This window comes from Salmo trutta, chromosome 38, assembly GCF_901001165.1.
Source record: "Salmo trutta chromosome 38, fSalTru1.1, whole genome shotgun sequence".
NCBI lineage: Eukaryota > Metazoa > Chordata > Actinopteri > Salmoniformes > Salmonidae > Salmo > Salmo trutta.
The window spans coordinates 7,128,498-7,135,426 of record NC_042994.1 but is presented as its reverse complement, the minus strand read 5'-3'; positions in this window follow the sequence as shown (position 1 = coordinate 7,135,426).

The following is a 6,929-nucleotide window of genomic DNA, read 5'->3' as shown; positions in this document are numbered from 1 at the left end:
ATCTAATAGGTTGAAGTTGTCTTGGAACAATGTCCCCTGTGGACTTCTGTTGATTTATCTACATAGTCTACCTCTCTGATGTTAGGAAAGTTATGATGGAGATTTCAAACAACTGATAACAGTGTAGTGGATGCCGATTCAGAGACACTTTTGCCCAGAATCAGCATGCATTCACCCTTTTAGTATTAAATCGACATATTGTTGACAAGCCAAGTAGACATAGCCCTTTACTATGCAACTCCTATCTGCTTTCACATTTACACAAGTAGAAGGTCTATTTTTTTTATTTTACCGTTATTTTACCAGGTAAGTTGACTGAGAACACTATTCTATTAATAGAATTACCACAGAGATTAGCTTTTTTTCAACCAAAATTACCACCTCCTTTATATCAATTTATGAAATACTCACTAATCCATCCGTTTATCTAAATTATCAAATGGGAAACGTCCACTTCTCCCTCTCAACTAAATTATTTCTGAGAGATATCCATATCAGTTGAATGAAAACAATACTATTTCTACTAATCCCTATATTTACCTAAGCCAGGATTCCTCAACTGGCAGTGAATCTATTTGGCCACCCAAGACTGTAAAAACACCAGCAAATCAGCTCCAAGTGACTTTAATTTTGGAAATCTGTTCCAAAGTATTCCCATGCATAATAGAGAGATACAATGAGTATACCAAACATTAAGAACACCTTCCTAATATTGAATTGCAGGCCCTGTTTTGCCCTCAGAACAGACTCAATTAATTGGGGAATGGACTCTACAAGGTGTCGAAAGCATTCCACAGGGATGCTGACCCACGTTGACTCCAATGCTTCCCACAGTTGTGTCAAGTTGGCTGGATGTCCTTTGGGTGGTGGACCATTCTTTAAAAACATGGAAACTGTTGAGCGTGAAAAACCTAGCAGTGTTGCAGTTCTTGACACAAACCAGTGCGCCTGGCACCTATTACCATACCCCGTTCAAAGGCACTTAAATATTTTGTCTTGTCCATTCACAATCCATGTCTCAATTGTCTCCAGGCTTAAAAATCCTTCTTTAAATCGGTCTCCTCCCCTTCATCTACACTGCTTAAAGTGGATTTAAGTAACATCAATAAGGGGGATCATAGCTTTCACCTGGATTCACCTGGTCAGTCTATGTCATGGAAAGAGCAGGTGTTCCTAATGTTTTTATACTCAGTATATGTAATCGTGTACAAATGTAAGTCATGTTTGAAATGGTTATGTTTTAGTCAAATATTATATCTGTTTGGGCTTCTTGCGGTCAATTTGCAGTCTATTATTTGTAATTATGTTCCGGCCCCCTGACCATCCGCTCAAGACAAAATGGGCCAGCAGCTGAATCTAGTTGATGATCCCTGACCTAAACTGATTATGAAGTGGGAAACTTTCTCCTCCTTCCCTGCCCCTGTCCCTCCTCCCTCTCTTTTTCTCTATCTCACCCCCCTCTCCCTCTCCCTCTCATCCCTCCCTCCTCCTCATGTTCCGTGGGGCAGCTCAGAACCGTAGCTGGAGAACCCTAGTGACGTCCCTGTGTGGCCTAGACTCAGCGCAAGTCACACAAACATCTGCCTGCTGCTGCCGTGGGCCGGGCCTCTCTTTTCCCTCTCTCACCCGTCTCCCCATCCTCATTTCCTCTTTCGCCATAAAAGGGAACACAACATTCTTATCTCACTCTGAGTATGACATCGCTCTGAGCCCTGGAAACTCAAGTCTATACACAGAGTCAGATATCTTTCTTTACCTTGCCTCCTGTTTCCCCAGTCAGATATCTTGTACTGTAGTGTTACAGGTTGTTGTATTGAACTGTACTGTAACAAAGACATGACTTGAATAGCCTGCCATTGCCTCAGCAAGTCATCTAAAGAGAAACTAGTTATGAATATGATGGCTAACCATATTCTATAAGATGAACAGGTGTTCCTGTACCTGTTTGTTTACTGAGTGTTAATTCATGGAGATGTTATTTTTGCTGCTCCTGTAGACACAGTATCAATGGCGACAGCAAAGATGCTTTACAGAAGCAACCTGCTTTTGGCATCCCTAGGAGTGATGCCATGCACTATTCCTAGAACTCTTTAGCTAATTCGTAGAACTACAGCTCTATCTGCGGATCTCCCTAGCCTTGCCTAGGTTGCACCTCTGCTCAGGCAGTCCACATCTTTTCTCAGACAGATACATAGCTATATATGCAGAGGAAATAGAACTATGACTGTTGTTATTCACTGGGCAGATTGCCTGAAAATAGGTAGCATTGTTCCACCATTTATATTATACATTGGAAGTGTGTGCAACATCTGTATAAATACAAATGAGTACAGTGCTGCTTCACACTGCACCAGAGAGCAGCAATGTTTGTTCTGAGCTTAAATTAGAACACAATTACATTTCTATGGGGACAAATGTATCTACAAACATATGGCTCTGTCAACTGTTTGTCCATCTATGGCTACAAATGGTAGTCAGGGGGGCCGCGGGGGACATAAAGTGTGTTGAGCCGAATATCAGGAGTGAGTCAAAGAACTACACTTCCCAGAGTGCACCAGCAGCAGCAAACCGGCTGCTTGTCACCTGATCAATCATTTTCACTGATTTGGAGCACCTGTGAAGGCATGGAGGGCGTCAGTCATTCAGAAGAACAAACTTCAGAGGGAAAACTCCAAGTTCACTCACAGGTTCAGTCCAAAGACGCCAATGGTAAAAGTCTTAAATGGTTAATTCATCTTAGTTATTTAGAATGTTATTTAAATGTTTAAACTAATTTAAGTTCATTAAAATGTTTAATTAAGATGGTAACTTTTTGTTCTGTCTTTAAAGGTTTACAACCTAATTTACTGGCTAATTTACTGGCTAAATTACTGGACAGACCAATCAACTGAAGGCAAACTAAAAATAAAAAAGATTGAGTCGGAAAATTGAGTTGTCCCTGTGTCCATTGGATGGTGAACGAGGAGGACTTGACAGTTGTAAACCACGCGGAGCGGCCTGGCCCTGAGGATAAACGGCTTCAGATCCAGAAATAAGCTGTTGACGCAGAGGAAGTCAAGATGGCGGAAGATGTCCTGGGGAAGTCGGTCCAGCAGCTCAAAAAGGAGAGGACCACTGCAAAAAGCAGCTTCACCAGACAAGCCAACTTCATTTCAAGAGGAGCAAGCAGTATGCTTCAGGTGGAGTTAAAGGAGGAATTCGCTAAGCTTTCAGATTGTTTCAGAAAGATGCTCGATGCCAACGATGACTACAGGATTGGACTGGAGGCTGACATGACTGAGGAACCAGGTCTTAATGAACAGCAAGAGGCTGACATTGATAGATCTGTAAATGAAGGTGAAATAAGAGACATTGTTCAAACAAACCTGTGGTCGAGGTATGGAAGGAGTGAACTTCTTGTGGCTATCCTGGAAGCAGAAAAAGCCAATGATAAAGCGGCTTATGTACCAGTGGAAAGTGCCAATTTAGAGGGCTATGAAGTGCACCTCGCTCTGTTGGACAAGAGGATAAAAGAGGCCATCTCAGCAATGTCATCATGGGAGCGATGGATCCCTGTAGAATTAAAGGACGAATTAGATGGACGAGTCAAGGACGTAAGAGCATTCTACTACAGGCTTGAGTTAAGGAGACCTGAATTTGCCACTGCACGGACGACCAATGAGCAAGGCACAGGAGTGAAACTACTACCCCAACCGGCAACATCCACACCAATAGTGAGAATCAAGCCAATCTCTCTACCTATCTTCAATGGAAGCAGGAGAGAATATCACAGATGGAGGAAAGACTGGGAAAGCCTGCAAAAGCAGGGAGAGAGCCATCCGGATCAACTGAAGTTAAGAAAATTCAACTCCTGGAGAGTGTGGATGACAAAATCTCAAAAGACCTCAGACTTTCAACCTACACCACTGCCGATGACATGTTCAGAGTCCTGAAGAACAGGTATGGCAACAAGTCAACCATCATAGTGGAAATCCTGGAAGAGCTGGAGAAGATGCCACATGTGAAAGGGAACCAACCAAGAAAGGTCATTGATCTCATACAGTCAGTGGAGAAGGCTCTAGCAGATCTCACAGAGTTAGGAAACTCTGGAGCCATAAATAACCCACTGGTAATTAGATCCATTGAAAGCAAGTTGCCTGACTTCATTAAAAGAGACTGGGTTATGTTCATGGTTGAACCCAGAAACGATGTCACATCAGACAACCACTTTGTTATGCTCTTGAAGTTCCTGAAAAGTCAAGAAGGAATACTGGAGAGACTCGAACAGCTCAGAACTGAGGAGAAGGTGGAAAAATCGGATCGTTTGGACAAGAAGTATGACAGAAAGATTGCCTCAACAAAAACCACAAGGAAAGAAGAGCTTGATGAGGTATGTGGTGTATGTGGTGATAGTGGGCACAACAAGATATTCTTCTGTAGAAAGTTCAAAAGACTTAAGCTACCTGAAAAGAGAACTGTATTAAGAAAGCTGGGAACATGCAGAAAATGTCTCGGATGCCATGATGAAGATGGATACTGCAGAGACACTTTCCTATGCAGAAACAAAGACTGTAAAAGGGAAGGTGGTGCCCCAGACCACCATTTTTTCCTCTGCCCAAAAGGAGAAGTCAAAAGAGGGGAAGAGAGAAAGAGTGGAAGAGACGGCAAAGGTGAAAGCAAGCTAACGGAGGAACAAGAGAAGATCTTGTCTGAACTTTCCCAGGAAATGGCAGATCGATGCAGAAAGGCTTTCACCAACACCAACAAAACCGCAGTGACACTCGATGCTTCAGGCCAGTCTGAGCTACTGCAGAGAAATGGGCTCACTGAACTTCCTGTCATCATGATGTTGATGCAAGTCACGGCGAACGCAGGGCAGAAGATTGGGACTTTAATTGACCTTGCTTCAGACACAAACTACATTACCCATAAGGCTGCAGAAAGACTGAGGTTAAGACATGAGAAGATAACTTTAGTTGTTCATGGGGTTGGTGGTATGACCATGAAAGTGAACACACTAAGGTATCTCCTCAAAGTCAGAGTCAAGACACCTAAAGGGACAGAGAGAGCTCATGAAATGGTCTGCTACAGCTTGGATGAAATCGCCAGAGTGCATCAAGTAATTGAACCTGAGAAGTTGAAAAAATTCTTCCCAGAAGTCAAACTTACAGAATTGGAAAGGCCAGAAGAGGTCGAACTTCTCATTAGCCACCGAGTGGGAAGACTCGCTCCCCAGAGGGTAAAAATCATGGGAGACCTCGTCTTGTGGGAGGGTCCATTGGGGAAAACAGTGGGTGGAGCACATCCCGACTTATTTGAAGAAGTGGAGGTTGCACTATATGAGTCCAAAACACACTTTGCTCGCTCCATGAGGACAGCAGCTGTCAAATATCAAGAAATCACAAGTCCAACAACTGACACAGCCCAGCTACAGCAGGAGGATGTGACTCTGACCAAATTTACAGCTGCCAGTAACCGTGAGTTCCTTGAGTGGTGGCACTGGGACAGCATCGGAGCTGCATGTGAGCCAAGATGTGGAGGATGCCGATGTGGAAACTGTCCACCGGGAGGAAAAGAAATGACCCTGGCAGAGGAGAGGGAACTGGAGATCATTAAAGGAGGCCCCGCCTACGAGAAGGGGGATGCTCACACACCGGCTCCACATTGGGATGCAAAGTATCCTTGGACGGTAGATCCAGCCTCTCTCCCGAATAACAAAAGTGCAGTCCAGGCTTGTTTCTTAAGGATGGAAAAACAACTAAGCAGAGAGCCAGACTGGAAAGTTGCATATGCTACCCAAATCCATGAAATGGTAGAGCAAGACGCAGCCATAAAACTCACCAACAAAATCATGGACGAGTGGAATGGACCAGTGTGGTACGTAAGCCACCTGGTGGCACCAAACCCTAATTCGGTAACAACACCGGTTCGTATTGTATGGAATAGTAGCCAGAAATACAAAGGCGTGAGTATGAATGATCTTCTTCTGAAGGGACCAGACGTTCTCAACCCTATAAGAGCTGTCTTGCTGAGGTTCAGAGAGGGGACGTATCCATCTCTAGGAGACATCAAAAAGATGTACAACTCTGTATGGCTGAAGGAGCGTGAGATGCATCTTCACAGGTTCCTCTGGAGGGACAGCCCAGTTGAAGAGATAAGTGAATATGCAATAACCAAAGTCAACATTGGGGACAGACCTGCTGGTTGCATTGCTCAGTTGGCTATGAGGGAAACAGCACGCCTGCCCAACTTTCTTCACTTGGAGGATGAGCGCAGAGTCATTGAAGAGGACAGTTATGTGGATGACCTCTTAACCTCCCAAAATTATCTGGATAAACTTGACAAAATCACAGCAAATGTAGAAGAGATCTTGAAAGCTGGAGGGTTCTTCCTCAAACCGTGGGTCCGGTCAGGGCAAAGTGGGAGGCAAGGAATGGAGGTGGAGGGTCTATCAAAGGCACAAAGTAAAACCTTAATTCTTCCAAATCAAATGAGGGACGAAGACAACAAAGCCTTGGGTATCGGCTACCGAATGGATGAAGACAAGCTCTACATGTTAACCTCAGTTAACTTTTCAAAAAGGAAAAAGAAGATGAGAGTTGGGAAAAATCTTCTCAAGGAGGAGGTGAGAACTGAGACACCTAACCCACTGACAAGGAGGGCCCTCTTAAGCCAAGTGGCTGGACTGTACGACCCAATTGGCTTAGTTACACCTGCCAAACAGAAGGGAGCAATTATTGTTCAAAAAGCATTCCAAGAGGGAGGGGGTGTGAAACTAACCCAAGAAACCTGGGACCAACCTCTCTCAGAAAGCCTCAGGGAAGAAGCCATCCAGCTTTTTGAAGAATATGTGCAGCTTGGAGAGGTGAAATTCCACAGGAGCCTCACACCAGCTGGCTGGGAAGGGAAACCGTGGGGCATCACATTCTCTGATGGAAGTGATAAAACCT